The sequence below is a fragment of the Mesoplodon mirus genome (assembly GCF_964341445.2).
Source record: "Mesoplodon mirus genome assembly, chromosome: 4".
Classification (NCBI taxonomy): Eukaryota; Metazoa; Chordata; class Mammalia; order Artiodactyla; family Ziphiidae; genus Mesoplodon; species Mesoplodon mirus.
In genome coordinates, this window is record NC_138979.1 from 167,020,242 (window position 1) to 167,047,757 (window position 27,516).

General features: G+C 44.5%; 1 protein-coding gene across 5 annotated transcripts in view; it reads right to left on the reverse strand.

The window, feature by feature from the left end:
- The window catches only part of STON2 (stonin 2), a 150,985-nt gene extending 141,913 nt beyond the window's left edge, over positions 1-9,072 (reverse strand). For all 5 annotated transcript variants that reach the window (XM_082617188.1, XM_082617187.1, XM_082617190.1 and 2 more), the window contains exon 1: positions 8,939-9,072. The gene's annotated coding sequence lies outside the window, so the exon portion shown is untranslated. The remainder of the gene's footprint in view (positions 1-8,938) is intronic.
- Positions 9,073-27,516: the final 18,444 nt, after the last annotated feature.

The following is a 27,516-nucleotide window of genomic DNA, read 5'->3' on the forward strand; positions in this document are numbered from 1 at the left end:
ACAGTGAATAACTATTTCATTTGCATGTAACTCATCATGAGTACCTTTACTAAAGCAGCTAGGTGAGCTTTATCCATCGTAGACAATGGAGCTCTATCCACTGTCTACCTACAATGATGTTCACCTACTACTTTGTTTTTTATGTGTTATTTGATAAACACGTATGTAACACCTCTTATCTCCCAGCCGTTGATCTCAAAGTGCTTTACAACTCACTCAACTAACTCATGCACTCCTCAAAAGAACCCTATAAAGTAGGTACTATTATTATCCCATTTATTTAGATAACGAAACGGAGGCACACAGAAGTTAAATAATGCCCAAGACCACACAATTCAAACCTGGACAGTCTGGCTCCAGAGTCCGCATAAATGAACCTACCGTGTTATCTGGCTGTCTTATGGCCAGGACCTACCTCTGCCAAGTGCCCAGCCAGGACTGGCTGTACGTTCTCTGTCCTCTTCACAGGAGAGAGGCAACCAAATGACAGGGATCAGAGCCCCTAGTCCCACGAGCACAGTGCTGTGCGTGATGGATGCCGCAGCTAGAGGAGCTGCTGCAGACACGCCCGCCCACCTGTGCCAATTAGGCTGATGTGAGTGACAGAGACACGCAGAATTTATGCAAACAGATCCCCACTCCCCAACTCACCCCCTTTCTAGATGATACTTTATAACAAAAGTTTTAAGGAGGAAGAGATAGGGAAAAGAAGAGAAGGAAGTGTGCTTCGACAGCCCTGCTGATAGTGTGAACTGAGGGAGCAAAAACAAGGGCCGTTTCCTCCCACAGGGATCTCCGTGGGTGTGGTCAGAGTGCACGGACAGCCCCTGTTAACTCTTCCCAGCACTTTTCCTTTTGTTTCCAGATACAGTACAATAGTGACTAAGGGCACAGTTTCTAGAGCTAAGCGATTAAAAGAGGGTTCAAAGCCCAGGTCCTCTACAACCTTTGACAAACTACTCAACTCCAGCCTCTGCTTGTCTCGTCTGTGAACTGAGATCCCACTCTTCCCAACCGTACAGAGCTGAGACAGAAATTAAGTGAGATAATATGGAGTGAACTGCCAGCAAAGGACCTGGAATTAGTAAAACTCAATGAATAATAGCTATTGATAGTGATTTTGATAATTTCGATTAAAAAAGTTTTTCATACCTTTCAACTGCTCAGAGTCTGAAGTGGACGGAGATGGAGGCACAAGGAGTAATGTCAAAAAAAAATACTTTATGTTTGGGACTTCCCTGTTGGCACAGTGGTTATGAATCCACCTGCCAATGCAGGAGACACAGGTTCAAGCCCTGGTCCGGGAAGATCTCACATGCCACGGAGCAACTAAGTCCGTGCGCCACAACTACTGAGCCTGAGTTACTAGAGCTCGTGAGCCACAACTACAGAGCCTGCATGCCACAACTACTGAAGCCCACACACCTAGAGCCCATGCTCCACAACAAAAGAAGCCACCACAATGAGAAGCCTGTGCACCGCAATGAAGAGAAGCCCCCACTTGACACAGCTTGAGAAAACCCGTGCACAGCAACAAAGACACAATGCAACCAAAAATAAACTAATTAATTTTTAAAAAATACTTTATGTTTGGCAAAGGTACAAGTCAAACTGTATTTCTGACAGCTCTGGGTTCACGAAACAGACAACATTTAAACAATGTATAACTGAATAAGCTATGGATCACCCCAGCCTTATCCACTTAACCACGGTATTATAATTTCCCTCTTTTAAAAACTTACGTCAGGAAAGACAGACAAACATATTCAGTTTCTAAAGCAAACAGAAATAAAATCTGTTTTCATTTAAAGCATCTCACTTTTTTTTTTTTTTAAAGCAATTAGCTAACTTCAAAAGGCAGCCAATGGAGTGATTCTATCGTGCTGGTAAGGGTCTGGTGTCTCACTTCAAAGTTCAGGCAGACTGAAAGCCACTGATAGTCCTGCTATACTGGTTGGCATTTGGCATGAAAAGTGCTGAGACTGCTGTTTCATTCAGATGGGAGTGTTTGCACAGACCCACAGCACTGAAATGGTACTTTCTTACAGTGAGAGCCAGGATTAAGCCTGCAAGAGAAGGGTGTAATTATCTCATCCCCAGATTAAAATTAACGAGGACCTCTTGGGGTTACGGTTGAGGGCCTCCATGGGCTACAATAATAGATGGAGAAAACCTTAACTAAATGTCAAGGACCCAAGTTCTTAGAGCCACCGTCCCTATGGAGATCTGCAAAGCAAAGGACGCTGGGCACCACCAAATGTCAGGGAGGTGGGATCCGGGGATGTGGACGTGCCAGGGTATTCCTGCATGACTTTAAACAAGTCACTTGACTTTCCCAAGTCATTTTGCAAGTGGAGAGAGACCAACCACCTGACAGTCTGACAGAGTTTATGATGGGATTAGGTTGTACTGACAAAGTGGTGTGTCATCCTTAGCTCCAAAGTGCTTTCCTATTAATAAAATGAAATGTTAAGAAGGTCAAAGGAGAGTCCAGTGTTACTCATCTTCTAATGAATCAATGAATGGCTTCATTTGTCAGGAGGTGCGAGCCGTCAGAATACTTGGATCAGATGGTCAGATGGCAGTCAAGAAAGGAAGACCTCAAGAAGCTCAGGCTTCCCTTCTCCCCTCTTACTTGACCCCTTCACTCCAGATACAGAAGTCGAATCACAGTGCTAAACAAGCCCGTGCTGACCATCAGAGCCACAGATCACGTAGGTCCATTCCCTAAACCCCAATGCTCCACCCAAATGCTGCTTCTGCCTCCGATCCAGTGCGACTGCTCTTCCACGAGCCTTCCTGTCCAGGACAACCTCAGAAAGATCCCATCTCTGGATTCACAGCATGCGTACCCCCTTTTATTATATGGCTACTCTTGGCGTCACTGCTATGGACCCGTTATTAATGTTGCACAAATATTACGCCTTTTCTCTCTCAGATTAGAGGCTGTGTCAGAGGACTAAGTATTACACTTTTCTGAATTCCTCATAATGTCTTCCTCGGAGGCTTGCACCTAGATGATGCTCAATGCCATTCACATGAAGCCACCTTCCAAAGATTTTACTGGGCCATTAGCAATCTGCCAAGTAGCTTCACACTCCTCACTGTGACTAAATATTGTAAAGAACATTGACCATCTGTTACCTGTTGGTGAGGCCACCTCAGTGCACACAAGTCTGCGTTGGTGTAGGGCCGGCTGAAGTGACAGAGGTGTACACAATGGACAGAAGATTCATGGGACTTGGAGTTTTCAATCCCGCCCTTCTTTTGTCTGTCTATAGAATTTTGGTTCTTTCTATCTACGTTATTGTATTTCAGAAAGACCACAATAGCACTGGAAATCTACCACCTGAAATTGCTAGACATTGAACATATATATGGTATACATTATAGCATTTTTTTTTTTTTTTTTTTTTTGCGGTACGCGGGCCTCTCACTGCTGTGGCCTCTCCCGTTGCGGAGCACAGGCTCCGGACATGCAGGCTCAGCGGCCATGGCTCACGGGCCCGGCCGCTCCGTGGCACGTGGGATCTTCCCGGACCGGGGCACGAACCCGTGTCCCATGCATCGGCAGGCGGACTCTCAACCACTGAGCCACCAGGGAAGCCCGTACATTATAGCATTTATTCAATATAAACATACAGAGAGTATACCAGTTATCTAGTTATTTAATATAAATTTCTGGATAAATGCTAAGTAACACTGAATAGTAACAGTTTCTAATGACTATGTTCCGTGTTTTAAGTCCCTCCTGGCTAGTTTAAGTGTCCCTTTCCTCACTGGCTCTCACTCACGTCTAGGGTTTTGTTTGCTACATCTTTTGAAACTTTAGACCAAGTTTCCTGGAGACCTGAGATTGAGGGAACTGCAGGAGTTCACTGTAGAGTTGACCAAGAGAAGGTAGCACTAAGGCCAACCCTGCAGGAAGAGGGGAAACAGCTGGCCTTCCAAAATTACCTGGACAGGGAAATAGACAGATCTGACCAACAGAGTTGGCCTCAGGCCTGCTGGACAGAGGTTATGGTTCCAAGCTTTCACAACCCCCCTCTGGAGGTACCCAGAATCCTGGGGAATTCTCTCATCACCAAGAGCACACCGTTAAGGTGTCATTTGTCTGTCAAGTATCTGTTAGGGGGCTTCCCTGGTGGCGCAGTGGTTAAGAATCCGCCTGCCAATGCAAGGGACACGGGTTCGAGCCCTGGTCCAGGAAGATCCCACATGCCGCAGAGCAACTAAGCCCGCATGCCACAACTACTGAGCCTGCACTCTAGAGCCCAAGAGCCACAACTACTGAGCCCGCGTGCTACAACTACTGAAGCCCGCGAGCCTAGAGCCCGCGCTCCGCAACAGGAGAAGCCACCGCAATGAGAAGCCCGTGCACCTCAACGAAGAGTAGCCCCCACTCACCACAACTAGAGAAAGCCCGTGCACAGCAATGAAGACCCAATGCAGCCAAAAAATAAATAAATAAAATAAATAAATTTATTTTAAAAAAATCTTTATTAGGAAAAGGATCTTTTCAAATCTCACTGACTTCGCATTATAGCTTAGGCCCACCGTGACATTTCTTACTTTATACAAATTTAATAGGCATAGAATTGCCAGTATATTCAACACCCCAATGGACCATTTTACACTCATGCCACCTTGAAACAAATACTGTAACCTGCTAGCTAGCACTCAAAATGTTGACCCTGAAAGTATTTCATTCATTCACATGGTGTCTGTTGGGCAGGCATATCACTGATTATCTAGACCCCAGTAGAGTTCAAACTTTTGTCACATCCAAGATTGAGAAAAATACAGTAAAAAGAAAACAAACCCTCACGATGCTTTATTTCTTGTGTCACGTTGTACACGCCAACATATTTTCTCCTTAACGTCTGATCCTGGAATGCTCTCTCATTACAGGAGCAGTGAGTCACAGCTAAGGGAACTGTCACAACTTGCGCCAACCATTAGTATAAGCCAAACCATGGATGACTTTGGGTTCTCAGGGGGTTATTTATTTAAGGGGGTTGATCACAATTTGCATGATCATACGGTACAGATGTTTATTCGCAAACGTGACCTCAAGAGAAGAGAGCAATTTCTTGGTCTGACTACTTTAAAATTCAGCCACATGTCCACCCAGTGGGCCAACCCAGCTCCAAAAGATATCAGAACTGGGATGACAAGCAGTGAGATGGATCAGGGTGGGAAATACACTGGCCGACTTGAGTGCAAGGTCTGGAAGCAGGCAATGTGCTCGCTGACAGGGAGTCAGGGTAGAATTACAAGGGAGGGGATAAAGCAGCACTTGTACACTTCTTACCTCTCAGAATCTAAGCTTTTTTCATTTCCTCACTGTGAGAACTGCATCTGAAATTCAATAGAAACCTAGAGACTCAGTCACTCTTACAGACCCCACTGTTTGTGGTCAGAGCCAGCCTTCAGCAAAACTGCCACAGGGATTATGCTGGGACCTTCCAGATTTTTTTCCTCCTTCCATGAGGCCCTTCTATTCCGGCCTTTCCCTCAACTATGTCTTAATTTCTCCCTTTAATTCAGTGGTTTTCAAAGTGTGGTCTCTAGACCAGCAGCATCAATATCACATGAGCACCCCTCAGAAATGCTCGTTCCCAGGCTGACTGGTTCAGAGACTCTGGGGGTGGGGCCCAGAAATCTGTGTTTTTTCAAGCCCTTTAGGTGATTCTAATGCACCCTAAACTTTGCGAACAGCTGCTTTAGGTGACAATTATAAAATAAGGACTTTAAGATGAGAGAGACATCCATTTTAGGAGAAGACTTGTTAAGAAGACAAGCCACCCAAGTGCCAAATGAGCCACTTCTAGGAGTGGACTCAAGTCATGTGACAGATAGTGAGAGATCTGAGGCTGCTGTGTTAGTCCGAGCCCTCATCCTCTCTTACCTGTTAAGTCTCACCTATTTCATTCTTCCCGCTTTGCTACCAGAGATGTGTGCTCCGCCTGAACATCTGATCATACCAAACCCCAACTTAAAACCCTTCAGCATAACACAACATTGTTAATCAACTATACTTCAATTAAACAATTAAAAAAAAATCCTTCAGCGGCTGTTCCCTGCCCATAGGATAAAGTCCCAACCCCCTGGCACACAACCCAGGGCCCTGCATCATCTGCCTCTAGGACACCTTCCTGGCCTTGTTTCCTTCGGCACGTTCCCTCCTAATCAGCTCTGCCTCACGGGTTTGCAGGAGGCTTATGAGTCCCCATGCCACTGACATCATTTTTGGCCATGTGACTTACCCTGGCCAACAGCATGAGAACTACTACTTCTGGGCAGACATTAAGTACTATAATAGTTTTGTTCTGTCATGTTCTCTTTTCCTCCCTTTCCCATAAACAAGATTAGTTATTGTCCCAGAAACAGGCTGCTTCTTAAGCCTTAATAGACCCCCAAATGAAGACGGATGAGGACCAGAACCAAGAGTGACCTACCCTGGACATGCAGCATATGTGAGAAATAAACTTTGGTGGTTGTAAGCCACTGAGATTTGGGGGATATTTGTTTATTTTGCCTAAGATGACTATTATAGCACTTCGATATCCCATATCCTCTCTGTCTGGACTTCTCCCCTCTGCTCTACCCTTGCTTCTAATCCCACCTCAACTCTGTCTGCACAAGAGAACTGCTCATTAGTCTACACTCAGCTCAAGTGTATCCCCTCAGTAAAGTCTTTTTTTTTTTTTTTTTTTCTTTCCCAGGTACAGCTGATCATTCTCACCTTGCGGACCTCCTCTGCATGCTACAGATCTATAACTACATGCCTGGAACGGTGCTGGGAGCTTTCTATTCATTAGCACCATCCTTAGAACTCATCCAAAAAAAATGTTTTTTTGAGTCCTCATTTTACAACGTGAGAGACTTTGGCTCAGATAAACAAAGCAACTTGTCCAAGTTTCCCAGCCATCAGCCACAGAGACAGAGTTCTCACCAGGGGTGGGTCTGGCTCTGAACTCAGCAATCTTTCCCCTGCCCCACTCGTTTCTCTCCCTCCTCCAGCATGAAGCTTTCAAATCCTCCCACTCAGGTGAAGAGAGTAGGTCTCCTCATCAACACCTGAAAAGGCTGGTGAATTAATTTGACACTTGAAAGATTTGCATCTGGAAGTGGGCTCCTTACCCTCTGAGAAGATAATCACTATCTCTAAGTGGATGTATTTATTCTAAGCCTCCTGGCAAATGCGCTGGAGACCCTAGGAGAACTGGGGCCCTTTGTCTGTGCCCTTTCCCCAGGTCCCAGGTTATGGGGGTAATGTGGTGGAAAAGACAGTTTCCCACTAACATCACTCTAGAGAATTTTTGGTAAGGTCCTTTTGGGTTTGTTAGAGGGTAGGAAGCAAGTAAGTAGCGGAGGGCTCAGAAATCCAACAAGTCTGATACACATTGATACTTTAGCTTTTAAAAAGACAAATTCATGGAGTGAAACGTTTATGTGACTTTTCAAATTAAACAAGGAAAGTGACACAGTGGCAAAGAACTGAACCAGACCACCCAGGTAGGAAACGGAAAAAAAAAAAATCGCCTAAGGTGGGAAGTGCAACTTTGGGTTTCTGTGAGCTGCTGGCATTTTGTTGTGTGGTTGGGCTGTTTGTTTGTTCTTCTTTTCTTCTCTCTCTCTCTTTTTAAACTTTACTTGTTTAAGGGAGGAGTAGGAAGTATAAGAACCTTCACAGTTTCCCCCCAAATCAGCGATATTAATGAAAGATTCAACAAAGTACCATGATATTCTTTTCACAGAACATTCATACCATTTTTTTTCGAATGTTACAAAGTTTTCTGTTACTAATTGGAATCCATTTCTCTCTCACCATTCCAATGAAGGTTTTTTGGGTTTTTTTAAATCCCTGAAAGGATACAGGACCTTTAAATGATACCATCCTTAACATTATTAACAGTATTTTTCCCCTTCAAGTGTAAAAAGCTGTTCGGAGCTCCAAATAGTCACTGCGCCGGTTTGGACACGTCTGATTTACTCTTTATAAGACCATCCACTCCGTGTAATAAATACTAAGAGCCAGCGTTTATTGAGTACTTAGCGCTGTCCTGAGTGTTTTTCAGCATTGGCTCATTTACTCCTCAAAACAACGCTATCAGGCAGGTAAAAGCACTGTCGTGCTTTACAGACTAGAAGAATGAGGCACACAGAGCACGAAGGACCTGCCTAAGAGAAAAAGAGACAGGCAGAAGCCACTAGCTGCACAAGAGCACAGTTAATGATTCACTCACAGCCCTCGGGCAGCTCCTTTTAGTAGAGGCTGCAACACACGGACACACACACACACCACATCAACTCTCTTCATCTCAGCGAGAGGCGGGTGTCCTGCAAATTACTTGGCAACGCGAGGAGGAAACTCCATCCAAAGCCCGGGTCCGCCGGGTCCAGGCCGCCTCTGGGCGCTGTCCAGCGGGCAGCGCGCCTGAGAGGCCAGGCTGGGGTCCTGTCTCCGGACAGCCCGAAAGTGGGGCAGAATGCCAAACCGGGATTTCTGGCGCAGGGGGGCAGGGGGGGCGGTGTTGGGGGAGAAAAGCACCGTCCGCAAGGACACCTGTTGTCGCCTCCCTTACTCAAGCCAATGAAGACGTCCCGGGGACCCAGATCTCGGGGAAGACGCCCACTGGCAAACAGCGTCTGTGTATGAGTGTGGGTGTCGCAGGTGTCTTGTCTTCCCCCTCTCCACCCGCGCCCGCCTTAGGCCGACTCACCTCACTCCCTCTCACCCCTGGACGCCGGCGGCTGGTGGAAACGCGTCTCCCGGGGGCTCCGGACGAGGTACGCGCCGGGACGCTAGGGGCTCGGGCAGCGCCAGCGGCGCTAGGACCTAGCGGCCAGCTCGCCCCCCGCCCGCTCCACCTGCGGGGCCCATCTCCCCGGGCACGCTCTCCCTCCCCGTGCGGGGCGCGGGCTTGGTTACCTGTGACGCCGCCCGCAGGGTCCAGAGAGTCGGCCGGAAGGTCGCCGCGGCAAAGCGGACTGGGCTGGCCCGGGGCTCCCGGTCCGCAGTGCTCCTCTCACCGCCCTCCCTCCCAGGCAGCCCTGCCGCCCGCTCCACAGTCTGAGCTCGCTCTGCGCCCGCCAGCTCCCGGCGCCGCTCCCGCCGCTCCTGATTGGCCGCAGCGCGCGCCCGAGCTGCGCCCTGATTGGGCAGCCGGGAGCCGGGGAGGTGGGGCGGGCCGGGAGCCGACTGGACCTGCTCCCGGCGACCCTCGCACAGCAGCCTCGCGTCTCCAGTGCACCCAGACGCCCCAATCCAGACGCTGAAACCGGGATCCTTCCCCTCCGCACGAGTGGACTCCAGGCACGGGGCGGAGCAGAAAGCGTTGCGAAGTGGCAGGGGGATGGCAGGGAGTGGAGATCGCCTAGGAGTCTCTCCCACACCGCGTGTCAAGGCAGGACAGTAGGGATCATTGCTTCTCCGGTGTCGCTCCTACATGGGGTTTTGACTTCACGTTCATTTAATACTTTTACTATAAAAACGGCGTAGGACGCAGGGCAGTAGCTTATAAACAGTGGGCGCCAAATTGTGTTCGTGGACTCAAATCGTACTTGACACGCAATCTTTTGTGGTGCAACCAGAGCTTGCAAAGAGTAAGCGACTTGTCCAAGGTCCTAATCACGTTAACAAATTATTAAGGACTAGAAGGACGACTAGATCTTCCTTTACAAGGAGTTTATACCTAGCGAGGGAGATGGGCCTGAATAATAACAATAACAACAACATCAACCCTAACGTTTCCGTGACGCATATTATTTGCCAGTCACTTTTCCAAGTATTTTACATATATTAATTCAGAAATACAGGAAACATCTGTCATAAGGATGTCCCCATGTCCCGTGTGGACAAGTGACATCAGCTCTGAGTATGGAGAGATTTTCATCTGGAAGACACACTCAGTAACTCCACACTGCTACGGAGAGGCACAAGTTAGAATGGAGAGGAATTGTTGGGAATAAAATTATTCCCATCTTCATTTCTTCTTGCATTTCATAGTCTTTAGTCCTCCCAACATTTTCTCCCACCGGCAATGAACCTTTCTAAAGACTAAAAACAACCACTGTAAATCAGGGTGCTCCCAGATAGACAATGAGTGGAAATAAATAGTAGTTTCTATTTCAGGAACTTTGTCTTTGGTTGCAGTAATGTCTTTTTGACAGCAAGTATGTAACCATTTTCCTGCAGGTATTTCCCCCAGTTCTAGCTTCCTATGTTGACAGAACCCTTGGGTGAGAAATTTAGTTTGATAAAGAAGATAAAAGAGGGCTTCCCTGGTGGCGCAGTGGTTGGGGGTCCGCCTGCCGATGTGGGGGACACGGGTTCGTGCCACAGTCCGGGGGGGTCCCACGTGCCGCGGAGCGGCTGGGCCCGTGAGCCATGGCCGCTGGGCCTGTGTGTCCGGAGCCTGTGCTCCGCAGCAGGAGAGGCCACAGCAGTGAGAGGCCCGCGTACCGGGGGAAAAAAAAAAAAAAAAAAAGAAGAAGATAAAAGACCCTAGTGAAAACCAGCTTGACCCATTCTAAACAGCCTGATTTTTTGCCCTCGCGTGAGCTGAAAGACATTTACTTTGAGAAGCCCAAGACCCCTGGAGAAAATTAGCTCCGTTTTCTCCAGTTTATATCAATGGACAATCAATTCACTTTATATTGAAAAGATGTACTGGGCATAGGCGAAGCCTAAGCCTCACATGGTAAAAACGTGAGGGCACAAAAGATTGTACGAGGAAGTTTCTTTCACCAGCATCCCTCCCCAAGCATCAGTTCCCCATGGCTGTGGCTTTTGCCAAAGCAGAAATTCCATTTGGATTGGTCATACTGTCACTCCAAAGAAGAAAGGCTACTTCAGGCAAAGAACTAGGCTGACCCAAGATGACTTCTTAAATGGATCAACCCTGATATCATCACACTAAACTCAGCCCTCTGGAAGGATAAGTGGAAGAAGAATCTGGATTCCATCACATTCACTCTGGAATCTTCCTGTGGGCAGGAACCCTTTATGTATCCATCTATGCCCTGTGTCATCTAGCAGAATGCTTTGCTTAGTTCTAATTCCTGTGTGGCATTTCTTCCCTGGCGACTTCTACTTAGCACTCGAGACTCAACTCATGTAGCTCTTCCTCCATGAGGCCTTCGCTAACCCTCCCAGGCAAAGGTAGTCATCCCCTTACCTGTGTTATATCCTCACTACAGCATTCTAGTTCCCACGGCTGTCAGGCAATGGGAAGTAATAGGTATTCAATAAACACGAACTGATTGACTAAAATCCCTGACAGGTTAATAGGGTAGTATTAAGGAGACTGGGGCCACATCCCTATCCTGGTCAACAGGGCATCCTCCAGTTCCAAACTGAATGGATATTTAGTGTGGGTCAAAGTGATCATCCATCCAACCCAACAGTGAGTAGGGAGTTTCTGTATGTCAAGCACTATCAGGTAAAGACAATAATAGTTCTCTCTTAAATGTATGCAAAATAAAATGGTGCAGCTGATTTAGAAAACAATTTGACAGTTCCTCGAAGAATTAAACATAGAGTTACCATATGACCCAGTAATTTTGCTCCTAGGTATATACTCAAGAGAATTTAAAACATATGTGCACACAAAAATGTGTACACAGATATTCATGACAGCTTATTCATAATAGCTGAAAAGTGCAAACACCCCAATGTTCATCAACTGATGAATGGATAAACAAAATGTGGTGCATCCATATGATGGAATATTATACAGCTATAAAAAGGAGTGAATACTGATACAGTACATGTTATAATATGGATGAACCTTGGAAACACTGTGCTAAGTGAAATAAGCCAGACACAAAAGCCCACATACGGTATGATCCCATTTAGATGACATTTCCAGAATGGGCAAATTTATAGAGACACAAAGCAGATTAGTTGTTGCCAAGGAGCCGGGGGAAGGAGAAATGAGGAGTGACTGCTTCATAGATCTGGGGTTTCCTTTTGTGGTGATGAAAATATTCTGGAATTAGATAATGGTTATGGTTGCACAACTTTGTGAATATACAAAAAAATCACTGAATTGTTATTTATTTTTTTTTATGTTTGGCTGCACTGGGTCTTCGTTGTGGTGCGCGGGCTTCTCATTGTGGTGGCTTCTCTTGCTGCAGAGCATGGGCTGTAGGCGCGCGGGCTTCAGTAGTTGTGGCGCATGGGCTTAGTTGCTCCACGGCATGTGGGATCTTCCAGGACCAGGGCTCGAACCCGTGTCCCCTGCATTGGCAGGAGGATTCTTAACCACTGCGCCACCAAGGAAGTCCCTGAATTGTTTTTTTAAAAAAGTCCACACCATGCATTCTGAGGGTGCAGAAACTGTCAATGAAGAAAATGTCAGTCAAATCCTAAAGTGTAGTAGCTAAAAGTATAAAAGTGTGGAGAAACAGAAAAGCCTGTGAAAAACAGCTAAAAGTCAGATTATCTTCCCCTCACGCTCTAGCTTTCCACAACCCAGAGGAGATTTACTCCTTAGATCTGTATTGTCCAAATGAACATTCTATGGTAATGGACATGTTCTCCATCTGAGCTATTTATTATGAAAGCCACTACGCACATGTGGCTATTGGATACTTGCAATGTGGTTAGTGTGACTGAAGAACTGAATTTTAAATTGTATTTAAATAGCTACCTATGGCTAGTGGCTACTTTACTGACAGAGTAGCATTTGCTGGTTTAGAGGGCTAGAGCCATCTTCACTGGCAGTTTGGAACACTGGAAGGCATGGGAGGGGAAGAGTCTATGTCTTTATGTCCCAAAGCCCAGCTCAACACTATACCCACTAGAAATCCTTCAATACCATCTCACTCCTCCCAACCTCCTCCCTTCTGTGAACTCAATGAACTTCAGTCAAAATACAGTGTTTAGTTTTGTCTTTATGGCAAGGTACTTCCATTCCATAAATATTTATGGACCAAGCGCCCTGTGGAATTCTGGGAAGAGAAAGGTATGTAGACAATGTCAACCAAATTCCCAAGGGTTGTTCTTGACAAGGCTGAAAGGATGAAGGGACAAGAGAAATCCCTTACAAGGACCTGGTTCCTTTCCTCCTTCCCTCCAACATCTCCTACTCATACATACACATACTCTTCCAAGTGGGAAATCTTGCTATTAAGATGCTGAGGTGGGGCTTACCTGGTGGCGCAGTGGTTGAGAGTCCGCCTGCCGATGCAGGGGACACGGGTTCGTGCCCCGGTCCGGGAAGATCCCACATGCTGCGTAGCGGCTGGGCCCGTGAGCCATGGCCGCTGAGCCTGCGCGTCTGGAGCCTGTGCTCCGCAACGGGAGAGGCCACAACAGTGAGAGGCCTGCGTACCGCAAAAAAAAAAAAAAGAAAAAAAGAAAAAAAAAAAGATGCTGAAGTGATGCTGAAGAATCTTTATTTAGATTTCCTGTTTCCCACTCAAGCCTTTTAATGTCCTTAATTCCCTCAATACACCTTCCAGTTCATGTTGTTCTTTCCCTTCTGTGAACTTTCATTGAATTTGAAATCAATAGAACGTAATGATTTTCTAAGTGTTCTTCCGTAATGTGGTGTCCCCACCACAAGATTCATTTGTTACACAAATGTTTATTGAACTCCTGCTTATTTCTGTGCCAGAATGGTCCTAGGGGCCATGGATGAAAAGAAAGACAGGGTCACTGGGCAGCTTAGAGCCTAGTGAAAAGACACACAAAGAAATTGTTCTACAGAGTTTGGCTTAGATGTGTAAGAAGGTTTACTGAAAGCACAGGGCAAGGAACAAATGAGTATGCATAGAGAAATCAGGGAAAGTGTCTCAAAGGAGGTGACATTTGAACTGAAGAAATTTGAAAGATGAATAAGAGTTTTTAAAACATTTTTTTAAAGATGTTATTTTTTTTAATTGAGGTATAATTGACATACATTATATTAGTCTCAGGTGCACAACATAATGATCCAATGTTTGAATATATTGTGAAATGATTATCACTTTTTAAAATGTAAGATGCTATTTTTTTTTTTCTTTTGCAGTACGCGGGCCTCTCACTGTTGTGGCCTCTCCCGTTGCGGAGCACAGGCTCAGGACGCGCAAGCTCAGCAGCCATGGCTCATGAGCCCAGCCGCTCTGCAGCATGTGGGATCTTCCCGGACAGGGGCACGAACCCGTGTCCCCTGCATCGGCAGGCGGACTCTCAACCACTGCACCACCAGGGAAGCCCGAGATGCTATTTTTTTCTTTACAACTTTGAAATTTTTTTAACTTATTTATACTGTCCACCTCCCAAAGTTGGATTTGAGGCAGTATGTCAAGAAAAGCTCTGGGGACCAATGTTTGAAAGAATGCATTAACATCAAATCCAGCTCAACATCTGTGATAATGGTTTGCACTGCTAACAAGGGTATTAACTGGACAGTCACTCTGGCTGCCCTCAAGGCTTAATCCTGAGAGCAAAACAAAATAATTATGTCTCTCTGATCTCAAGAAGTTTAAAATGTCTCACCTGTACTATTGCAATACCCTTCTCGTTGGTCTCTTGTGTTTAATCTTATTTTCTTCTATTCCAGTGTATCATAAATTTCAGTCATCTGTGTCCCACCATCTGTCACCCTTCTTGCAGATGTACCTGATTCTCCATGTATCAGCTGCAATATTATATACTTAACTGTTTCTTTAAACTGGCTCTCATTTTGCTCAACTTTATTGAAAGGAAATTTTTATATCATTGTCATCAGTGGAATACCAGTATCAGTTGCCATAAACAGAACATTGACCACAAAAATAGTACAATGAAAATAAAACCATGTTATCTAATCTTAGCTGGATACTCTTGGCTGCTGAAAGTTCTGAGTTTGAGGCCCTGCTTTTTCTTTGCTAAACACTGCTCTGATCCATTCCTCTCAGAGCTATCGGAATGATCTAACATGTAAATGCTATCATTTCTCTCTCTCTTATCCAAAATCCTTCAGTGGCTCTTCATTGCCAGGTCTTCTCTTGAACTCAAGGTTCTAATCTCTACATTCCTAGAATGCAATCTCTTTCAATGTCAACCACACCCCTGCCTGCCACATACTGCCCAGAGGGGAGGACAGGATGAGTGAGAAGAACAATCTCATTCACATGATGAATGTCCATCCCTCATCTATACAGCTTAAGATTGATCAGGGACAGCATGATGTCACCACATTGATAGAGACAAGAGAGGACATCAACCAGAGAAGCCTGTTGGCATTGTGGAGCAATGGGCTGGAAAGCCCCAGAAGGAACTAGGGATGATCACCCTGGAGGACTGGTGGGGAACCCATGGAGAGGAGGGAGTCACTGCCCTGGGTGCCCGCACAGAGTAGAGAATGCCTCAGATAGACCAGAGGCAGCACCATAGTTGGAATATTGCCAGTCAAGACCAATGCAGGGGCCCACACACACAGCTCAAGTCAAAATTCGGCAGTGAACTGTCAGTAGCCCAGAGCCCTGAACTTATCCTGTGTATGATTTGAATGAGACATCCAAAATCAGTATACCAGGACCATTCTGGCAGCCCATCTTGTGCAATCCTGCAAAGAAATTGTGCACAGGCCAGTGAAGCAATCCATGCTCCAGGCCAGCCTCCTGGATGGAGCATCCAGCCACAGGGTACCAAAAAATCCCGGCAGTATGAATCTAAGAGCTCTTTGGGGCTCTGATCAATTCCATGTGCACATTTGGAGTCCAAGAGTGCTTACAAGGGGAGAAGTGGGAACAGGTGGGGACTGACCCAGGCTCAGGGTACCCCGCCCAGATAGCACTTTCAGCCCCAACCAGTCTCAGGCACAAAACTGAAAAATTGTGAGGAAGGCATTCCAAAACACAGGACCCTGAGGCCTGGAGCCTGGGTCAGCACCCCATTTGCCTGGTCTAAGGATGGTACTGCCAGTAGTATACCTACTTTTCACTGTTAAGGTTGAAAAAGTCATAACTGGACTAGTTTTCCAGCCTCGCTTGTAGCTAGGGATGGCCATGTGGCTTAGTTCTAGCCAATGAGATATAAGGGGAAGTTTACCAGATGGGGAGGAGGGAATGTTTGAGAAAGATTTTCCTCCCTGATATAAATGAAAGCCTCTTTTTCAGCCCAGTCTACTTTCTTCCTTCTTTTCATATGCTTTTCTAAAGATGAGATACTTGGAGCTGTGGCAACCTCCTTGTGTTCACAAGGCAACAAACCTAAAATAAAGCCAAAAATCCAAGGACTAAAAAGCAGAAAGAAAGAGCCTAGCTCCTTTTGCTGTCATGGAGCATCATACCTTGGGACTTCCAAGACCTGGTTGGAAGATGTGTCATTCTACCATGATCAGGTTGCTGAGACTCAAATGAGACTATACACCTGGGAATCCTTCATAATCTACACGATTACATAGAGATGTTAGTTATTTTTATTAGTCCCATTTGACAGATAGGAAAGCTAAAAAAGAGGAAAATTAAATGACCCCCCAAGATAAAGAGGCACCATGGGATTTTTGTTGAGAGGGAGGGAGAACTGATTTCAGACAGCTTGGGATTGACATCCAGTTCTGCCACCTCCTTGGTGTCATCCTAGGTTGGTTCCTGAGCCTCAATTCCGTATTTATAAAGTGGGGATAATAATATACCTACATCAGAGGGTTTAGGGGAACATTAAATGAGGAGATGCCTATAAAGAATTTAGCACTGTGCCTGGCACATAGTAGGTGCTTGACAAATACTTAATCTTACTGTTATTTTACTACACAGATACTTGGAGCAGAGCTACAGAGCTCCTGGATCTCAGCCTTGCTCTGCATTAAAAGTGAGTTATGAGAAAACATTGTTAAAGGGAGATTGCCAGAGGCTGCAGTGGTCGGTCAGAATATCTGGCATTTGAGAGGCAATACAGCAAGTGGGCAGGAGTGCAGAGTTGGGAGCCAGGAGGCTTGGGTGTGAATCTTGGCTAGGTCACTTAATAGTTCTAAGACCCTTGACAAGTTATTTAGCCTCTCTGTGCCACAGTTTCTTCACCTCTAAAATGGGTCCTTGTGTGGAGTGAATGAGTTAATGTGTATCAAGTGTTTAGGGTGGTGGCTGGCGCATAGTGTTAGGAATTACTATATACTATTCATATTATTATTTTGAATTATTTAAAAAATTCAAAATAAAGTTTGTTCTTGAAAATCCCCATGGGCTTTTATTTCAAGACGATTGGGGGGATAAAAGAGCGCAAAGATACATCTGATGTCTTTACCTGTGCTGGCCCCTTTGTCTAAAATCCTCCCTTTTTTTTTTTTTTTTTTGGCCCATAAAACCACTACATATTCTCCACTCCCCCAAGGCCAAGGCTTACTCTCTCATGCTCCTGTCCCTCAAATAGGACTCATCTCTCCTTTTTACTCATCTGTGTATTTCCCGATGTCCTCAGTAAATGTTTCTTCAGTGGAAAGGATGATTTTAAACTCTTGTCGTTTGCAGACAAATACAGAACCATAGTTCATACTGGAACTTGTGTCTCCCTCTCAAAAGATGAAGGGATTGTCAGAGGACTTAGGCAGGTGGGCCCTCTCAACACTAGGAGGAAAAAACACCAAGAATAACAATCTAATCTTTAACCGGAAAGAGCTCCAGCCCCCCTAGCCACATCCTCCAGGGTTGAGGAGAAGCCCTATGGTAGGTAGAGTGAGCCAGAGTGGGCTGTGGCCCCCGGAGAGCGTCTGTCTGAATCCCAATTCTGTCATTCAACAGCTATTTGACTTTCAAACCAAACATCTCTGAGCCTATTTTCTCACCTATAAAATGAGAGTAATACCAGCCTCCAGGGGTAATTTTGTTGATGAAATAAGACAATAGTGCAGCGCCTGGAACTTAGAAAATGCTTACTGTTTGTTAAGCGAATGAAGAGGGCTATAAAAAGCCAGTACCATTGTTGGATGAAGCCGTGCTGTCTCTGAAAGCACAGCATTGCTTAATGTTGTCCACTACTTGTCCTTATGATGTACCATTCCCCAAATCGTCCTGGAGGCCTTCACACAGCTTCTCATACTCTCCAGCTGAGGTTGATCTGCTATTGAGAAGCCCAGGCAGGCGGAGATTTGGCAACCCCCTTCCCCAAACCCTTCTCCTCTCCAGCTGGCACAGAAATGCTCCACATTTGCAGCTTGCATGGCAATTACGAGAACCTACTCCCTTATATTGTTTTTCTTTTCCTAACGATGGAGCAATCACATGATTTCAACAGGAAAAACAACTCTGGAATTGGACACTGTCTGGATTGAACCATGGACTTTCTGGTCCCCATATCTGAGCCCCTGGAAAGAAAAGACATTCAGGGCTGGTGGGATGGTGCATGAGCTGGACAAAAAGCATGGCCAGCACATACTCATAGCAGGCTGGCCAACTGAGCAGGTTGCATTTCAGGACGAAAATCAGTACGATCCTAACAAACTCGGAGCTCATATTTACTGGTGCTAAGGACCTCAGAGCTCATATTTACTGGTGCTAAGGACCAGCACTTTATAGGCATTGTCAAGCTTAATCATCACAACAATCCAAGAGGAGCATTTCTTATCTTCATTGTATCCATGAGGAGAATGTGGCTCAGAGAGGGTAAGGAGGTCTCTCAGGGGCACACAGGAGGCAGGGGCTTTGCTAGTATTCCATTCCTTTTGCAAGGCCCCAGAGCCTGTTTATCTTTTAGCCCCTGTCTACAGCAAAACTTCCAAACCCTCAGGTGCACACAAGTCTCCCGGGACCTTGTGGAAATGCAGATTCTGATTCACTAGGTCTGGGGTGAAGCCTGAGACTCTGCATTTCTAACAAAATTCCCAGGGATGCTGCAGATCCAGGGACTTTTGTTGCAAGGGTTAGACCAGTGGTCTCAACCTTGGCTGCATATTAGATCACCTGGGAGCCTTCAAAATGCTGATGCCCAGACCTCATCCGAGAGTTTCAGATTTTGTAGATCTGGGGTGCAGCCCCGGCAGAGGAGTTCTAAATCTTCCCAGTGAATGAATGTGTCACCAGGGCTGAAGCCGTAGTTCTGGAGGGAAGACGCCAGGTCACCCTGTGCTCCCCTCTCCCAGTCTCAGAGGCGTCTAGGGCTGGGCTTTGAGGTCGCCCTTGAAGAGGCCTCTCGCAGCAAACTCCCAGCCTAGGAAGAGGCCAGAGCCACCACCTGTTTCCTTGAAATAGTTCGCAGCTGTGCCGGGTGACCTCACAGGCCCGGCTCTGCCACGGGCCAAGCTGCAAACTGGAAAGCTCTTTTCCTAAGCCATTGATTTAAGTCCCCTTCGGGCTCCCCCCTGCGTCTGGGCAGCCGAGGGGGAAGAGCCGGGCGGAGCCGGGCTGGGGATCCTGGAAAGGACCTGCCCCACCCAGGGACCCCACGATGGGCCGCCCCCAGAGCTGCCTCGCCTGGGCTGTGAGCACGCCTGACAGCCTCCGTCAGCCTCCCTCCCCAACGCTTGGGAACGATGATGAAATGACAAGTCCTCCTCCTCCCTTTAAATGATGTATAAACAAACAACTACTGAAGTATATAAGTAAACACGGAAAATCCGTCTTCTCTTCCTCTTCCACTTCCCCGAGGCAACCACAGGTAACAGTCTGGGGGCTTATCCTTCCAAATCTTTTTCTATGCATAAGTATGTCTTTGTACACACATACACACATGTAAATACTATTTTATAAACAAAAGTCATCATGTAATATTATTCCAAACACTGTCATGGATATCTTTTCCATGTAGTTACATATACATATAAATTATTTTAGTGTGTCTCAATGTTTCAAACATCTGAAGTCAGAATCTCTTGAGGGCATTATTTAAACATAGAGATTGAGAGGTCTCACCCCAGACCAGCTGAATCAGAATAAGTGTCTCAGATGACTTTTTTTTTTAATTTTAAACTTTTTGAAAATTTGAGATATAATTGCCATATAACACTGTATTCATTTTAGGTATATATCTCCAGTGGTTCTTATGGAAAATGTCTTGCTTTTTAGCCATCACACATGTCTTATATAAGAATGTATCATCATTTATTAGCCAGACCCCAGTTATTGAACATCTAGGTTGTTTTCAGCTCTTTTCTTCATGTTATAAACAATACTACAAACATACACACATTGTACAGGTACCTACGTGTGTATTTCCATAGGATAGTTTGTGGAAGAGCTAAGTCCCAGGTGTACCTGGAACTTCTTTTCCCTCTAAGAGGAAATGGAAATATAATGTGAGTCAGAGACATCATTTAAATTTTTCAGTAGTCAGATTCATTTTAGTAATATATTTTTAATATCTTTTATATATATATATTTTTTTAAAGTTTAATTTTATTTTTTTCTGCTTTATAACAAATTTAATCAGTTATACATATACATATGTTCCCATATCCCCTCCCTTTTACGTCTCCCTCCCACCCTCCCTATCCCACCCCTCCAGGCGGTCACAAAGCACCGAGCTGATCTCCCTGTGCTACGCGGCTGCTTCCCACTAGCTATCTACCTTACGTTTGGTAGTGTATATATGTCCATGACGCTCTTTCGCTTTGTCACAGCTTACCCTTCCCCCTCCCCATATCCTCAAGTCCATTCTCTAGTAGGTCTGTGTCTTTATTCCTGTCTTACCCCTATGTTCTTCATGACATTTTTTTCTTAAATTCCATATATATGTGTCAGCATACAGTATTTGTCTTTCTCTTTCTGACTTACTTCACTCTGTATGACAGACTCTAGGTCCATCCACCTCATTACAAATAGCTCAATTTCGTTTCTTTTTATGGCTGAGTAATATTCCATTGTATATATGTGCCACATCTTCTTTATCCATTCATCCGATCATGGACACTTAGGTTGTTTCCATCTCCGGGCTATTGTAAATAGGGCTGCTATGAACATTTTGGTACATGACTCTTTTTGAATTATGGTTTTCTCAGGGTATATGCCCAGTAGTGGGATGGCTGGGTCATATGGTAGTTCTATTTGTAGTTTTTTAAGGAACCTCCATACCGTTCTCCATAGCGGCTGTACCAATTCACATTCCCACCAGCAGTGCAAGAGTGTTCCCTTTTTTCCACACCCTCTCCAGCATTTATTGTTTCTAGATTTTTGGATGATGGCCATTCTGACTGGTGTGAGATGATATCTCATTGTAGTTTTGATTTGCATTTCTCTAATGAGTAAAGATGTTGAGCATCCTTTCATGTGTTTGTTGGCAGTCTGTATATCTTCTGTGGAGAAATGTCTATTTAGGTCTTCTGCCCATTTTTGGATTGGGTTGTTTGTTTTTTTGTTATTGAGCTGCATGAGCTGCTTGTAAATTTTGGAGATTAATCCTTTGTCAGTTGCTTCATTTGCAAATATTTTCTCCCATTCTGAGGGTTGTCTTTTGGTCTTGTTCATGGTTTCCTTTGCTGTGCAAAAGCTTTTAAGTTTCATTAGGTCCCATGTGTTTATTTTTGTCTTTATTTCCATTTCTCTAGGAGGTGGGTCAAAAAGGATCTTGCTGTGATTTATGTCATAGAGTGTTCTGCCTCTGTTTTCCTCTAAGAGTTTGATAGTGTCTGGCCTTACATTTAGGTCTTTAATCCATTTTGAGCTTATTTTTGTGTATGGTGTTAGGGAGTGATCTAATCTCATACTTTTACATGTCCCTGTCCAGCTTTCCCAGCACCACTTATTGAAGAGACTGTCCTTTCTCCACTGTACATTCCTGCCTCCTTTATCAAAGATAAGGTGACCATATGTGCGTGGGTTTATATCTGAGCTTTCTATCCTGTTCCATTGATCTATCTTTCTGTTTTTGTGCCAGTACCATACTCTCTTGATTACTGTAGCTTTGTAGTATAATCTGAAGTCCGGGAGCCTGATTCCTCCAGCTCCATTTTTCGTTCTCAAGATTGCTTTGTCTATTCGGGGTCTTTTGTGTTTCCATACGAATTGTGAAATTTTTTGTTCTAGTTCTGTGAAAAATGCCAGTGGTAGTTTGATAGGGATTGCATTGAATCTGTAGATTGCTTTGGGTAGTAGAGTCATTTTCACAATGTTGATTCTTCCAATCCAAGAACATGGTACATCTCTCCATCTATTTGTATCATGTTTAATTTCTTTCATCAGTGTCTTATAATTTTCTGCATACAGGTCTTTTGTCTCCTTAGGTAGGTTTATTCCTAGATATATTATTCTTTTTGTTGCAATGGTAAATGGGAGTGTTTCCTTGATTCCACTTTCAGATTTTAGTAATATATTTTTATTCAAGCTGATATATCAAAAATATTATCATCTCAACATATAATAAAAAATTATTAATGAAATATTTTACAGCTTTTTAATGTTAAATCTTGAAAACTGGTGTAAAGTTTTATACTTTACAGCACACCTCTCCTCAGACTAGGCACATTTCAAGTGTTCAATAGTCACATGGGGCAAATGATATTATATTGGACAGCGCAGATCTAGAATCTTTCTTCTTTTCTTCCTTTCTCCCCTCCTCCCTCCCTTCCTTCCTTCCTTCCTTCCTCCCTCCCTCCCTCTCTTTCTTTCTTTCTTTCTTTCAAACTTTTCTTTTACTTGGGAGATATTTATAGGAGACAAGGAGAAAACAATTGTGGAGCAGTTACAATCTATTTGTCCCTAAAGGAGCACTTAATATCAGTTATTATTAACTGCTCACAAAGAAGCACGGTGGAGAGAGAGGTGAGAGTTTTGCAGAGGATTCAGCTGAATGATACCTTAGGTTAAAGACATTTTCTCTTCAGAACAACTCTATGAGGAAGACAGGGTATGGGTTATTTCAATTTGAGGTTAATAATTTGCCAAGATCACACAGCCAACAAACAGAAAGGCAGAACTAGAATCATGTCTTTTCTTTTATCCCACAGATGTCTCCAACACAGTTAAAGTCCATCCTTACATTAGTGGTGCATGGAGAGCTGTCAACAAATTAGTTGAATTATTAGAAGTCACATGGTCAGTCTAATCTAAACAGTTTGCCATTTTGCACTCTGGTTAAAAACATGTGCGCTGATGCCTCCTGGTGGAAATTAGAGTTTTTGCAAGCTGTAGGTAAATGCATTTGTGCATTCCTAGTTCATTAACTGTATTTGTATACAAAAGTATGAGAATTACATGGAGGTCCTGGAAATTTAAAAAAAAAAAATCATACTGAGAAAAAGCTGGAAATCACTGCAGGAGATTCTTGCGTCTCAGACTGTCAGAGGGAGAGTCACAAACAGATCCTAGTTTCAGGTTCCGCTTCAGGCGTCTTTTTCTTAATTGAGGTATAGTTGAAATAACATTGTATATGTTTCAGGTGTACAAAATAGTGATTCGACATTTGTATATATTGTGAAATGATTACCACAATATACCTAGTTAATATCCATCACCGTATACAGTGATCCTTTTCTCTTTCTCCCCCAAACTACACAGACTTAGTGAGGCTGTCAATCAAGTGCCCTGCCCTATCCTGGCTGAGGGGTCAGCTTAGGGATTTGAATCATCTCCAACAGTTGTGCTAACAGTTTCAATCAGCTGGACTACTAGAGCTGCCTGCAACTTCAGCTTTTGTGTGATTCTGAGACCTACCCCATATCCTCATGATAAATTCCTTTTTTTTATTATTTCCAGAATAAATCTAAAAGATAATATATACATTTTAATTTAATTCTGCTTCAGTTTGGAAATTTGAACAAGTTCTCATAAGCATCAAAGGAATGGAAGACTTTCACTTGCTAAATGTACAACTAACTCATTTTCCCTGGAAGGCAAAATGATGACCAACAGCTGATTTGATCACAATTGAGGTATAATTGCCATATAACATTGTATTCATTTTAGGTATATGATATCTCCAGGAGTTCTTATGGAAAATGTCTTGCTTTTTATTTATTTATTTATTATTATTATTTTTTTTTTGCAGTACACGGGCCTCTCACTCTGTGGCCTCTCCCATTGCGGAGCACAGGCTCCGGATGCACAGCCTCAGCAGCCATCGCTCACGGGCCCAGCTGCTCCGCGGCACGTGGGATCTTCCTAGACCAGGGCACAAACCCGTGTCCCCTGCATCGGCAGGCGGACTCTCAACCACTGCGCCACCAGGGAAGACCAATGTCTTGCTTTTTAGTAGTCTCACATGTCTCATATAAGAATGTATCATCATTTATTAGCCAGACCCCAGTTATTGAACAAAATTGTCTTCAGAAGAAGTTTGACTACAGTTTGGTAATCTCTAAATGTTTGGGACACCAGCTGTTAGGTGAGGATGTAGAGAGGCCCTTCGTGAAGAAAGTGAAACAGCTTCAAACTGGTGCCTGTTCAAGCTGGAAGACTAGAAGTTCAGTGTCCTGGTGCTGAAGCCCCACATTGAAAGACCTTCAGTCATTAATCATGACTGCAGCAGGCTGGCCTGGGTGACTGGGTCCTCTGTCACCCAAGAGAGACCCACAGAAGTCTGCTGCCCCTCTAACTCTAGGCCCTCAACACCACTATGACCCCTCCCTTCTTATCAGCCCTATGCTCCTGACCCACCACAAAGCCCACTGACCCCAGCACCTCAACAGGAAGGGCCACATCCCATCCTTCACCCACAGATCTTCAGATTTCATCCCCACTCTTGGCCAGGCTACATCAATCAGAGTCCTTTAACAAAACCTAAGGTGGCAGCAGTGAGTTATCTCTGAAGATCATATTTGTAAGCATTGAAAAATCGAATATTGATGAACTAACGGTGAAAATATAATTATCAGCACACTGACATCACCACTGTTGACTGCTGACTGCTGTGAACATGCTACTATTCTCACAGTGCTTCCACACCTGATGAAAAGTATGTCAGTGATCCTCCATGGTTTTTTTATTTTTGTCGATGATATGGTGCAAGTTAATCATCACCAGAATGCCCTGGCAGTGACTTTTGGACTAAAGCCATGGGTTCTGTCAGGAGTGGAACCAGTGCTGAGTCCATGAGTCCGTAGTGAGCACTCACTTAATACTTGTTGGTGGCAACCTGATGACTAAATTTAGACAAGAGCTTAATGAAGCATCATCCAACTGGGTAACAACATTAATGATAGAAAGGGGAGGACCCAGGAAACTGAATATGTAAAGGGCTCCTTATTGGCTTATGCTTCTCCATTTCCAGAAAATGAGTCATTAAAGGCAAGAATGTTTGGGGGAAGTTTTGGCCACAGGATATTCACCAAACTGGACAAGGACACTTTGCCCAAGGACAGAAGTTACTGTGGCAGGTGTGAAAAGGCATTACAGAAACCACAGGGGGGGTAATCAACCCACAGCTATGCGGGAGTTACCTGAGTGCTTGAGTAGAGAGATGAAAATGGGGAGTCCGGGAAGTTCCATTTCGAGGTCCACCAGAATTTTCTTCCAATTATGGAGGTGTTATGGAAAACCCTGTGGTGGTAAAACCTCAGTCCAATGTTGTAGAAACAGAACATGGAGGCAAAAGCCACTTGCTCGTCTATCAGGTGCTTAAATCCTGCTAATGAGAGACTCCTTCAGTTGGTGATATGAAAGTGAAACACGACTGATTTGACTAGCACCAATATTTTAAGAAGATACACCAAAAAGCATAAGCACTAACTTTACAGTCAGATTTTTTTACTCTTAATTTAAGGTTTGAACAGGCAACACAATGACATGGTTCAGGGTACACAGTCAAAAGTTTATCCCCCATCTCTGTCACTCAGTTTTCTTCCCTTTAAGCCCACCAGTGTCACCAGTGCGACATATATCTTTTCTGTCATAATTTAGGTGCATACAGATACGTATTCTTCCTCTCTGCTTTTAAAAGCATGACACCATTTTGTTAATGTTCCGATCCTTGCATTTTTTTTACTTAATATGTTTTGGAGATCTTACATTAGTACATAGAAGGACTCCTTTGGGGGTGTGTGTGTGTGTGTGTGTGTGCATGTCTACACAGCATCATATTCTTTGGGTGTAGCATAATCCTTACTGATGGACATTAGGTGATTTCCAGTCTTCTGCTATGATTATCAACAGTGTTGAAATCCCTTCTGCTGTGCATTCTCAGTGAGAATCATATTGCCTTCAAAAGGGGTGAAAATGGGTTCTTGGCAGGGGCAGAGAAATCTTTCTCTTTTTATTTATAAAGCACAGCTATACATACAGTACATAAACACATATTCATTATACAGTCAGATATGGAGGGTGGGCCATGAAGGACTTGAGCATCCACAAATTTTGGTATCATTGGTGGGTCCTGGAACCAATGCCGCGTAGATACCAAGGGATGACTGTATCAGTGGTATTAAAATTGCATGAGGGCAGGAGTGTGCAATTAGGGAAAAAATACCTAAAATGATTCCTTAGGAAGCCAGCAATGAAAAAAAGTGGAGAAACCCTAACAGTGCATTAGTTCAATCCCCACTGTCAACAGGATACAGGATGCAAGACTGGCTCAGACCTGGCACTTCCCCTGGAAATGTGCACATTAATGTCGGAGCAAAGTTGGGATGCTGGGTGCAAGAGGAAAGGGTGACTGTCAGAGATCCCCCAGGGCTTGTGGTCTTGAGACTCCGGCTTCTGGTGGGGTGGTGGTGGGCATCTTACCAGGAGCATGGGGACCCCGGGAGCCTCCCTCAGACTCTGCTGTCCTGTGTGACCTAGGACAGGGGTTGAATGAGTGAACGTAGCCTTCCAGTGACAACCTGCCTTTTTCTTGACTTACTCAGAAATGTTTGAAATACTAACAAAGTTTTCTCTTGATTTTAGAGCCTCTATCTACATTTTAAAAAACCCTCACAAACGTCTTCACTCAATAAAAGTCCATTCCTTCCTCCCCACTCATTTACTCATTTGACAGCAATGATGGTTTATTTATTTATTTATTTATTTGGCCATGTCATGTGGCTCGCGGGATCTCAGTTCCCCTACCAGGGATTGAACCCTGGACATGGCAGGGAAAGCACTGAATTCTAACCACTAGAGTACGAAGGAGACTCCCAGCAATGATGGTTATTCTAAACCCTCATTATTATTCTTCATTATTCATCATTATTATTCTTAACCTCCCTTGAATGTAAATAATTACAGTTGACACTCTTTAAGGAAAAGAGGCATGAGGGAGTAATGCATTTTCTAAGAGAGTAGAACCCACATGCCCTCCACCACTACCCCACACCCCGCCCCGAAAAAAAAAGATAAATTTGTGAGGTGATGTGTGTGCTATGTAACTCGGTGGGGGGCAATCCTTTGCCCCTTGTGTACATATAACAAATCATCATGATATATACTTTAAGTATCTTTAAATATTTCATATGGCAATTATACCTCAATAAAGTTGAAACTTTTTTTAAAAGCCCTCAAATAAAAAAAATAAAATTAGTAGGGGTCCTTTTCTGGCTCATGGTTGGTTAACACACAAGTGTTTTATCCCTGAAGACCTATGGGGCTCACATAGCTCCCTGTCGCTTTTGGAATCCCTTTCTGTGGCTCACAGGGGACAAGGAGGCCAGGCCCCTCACCACACCCAGCTGCTTCCTTTCACACTGCCCATCAGAC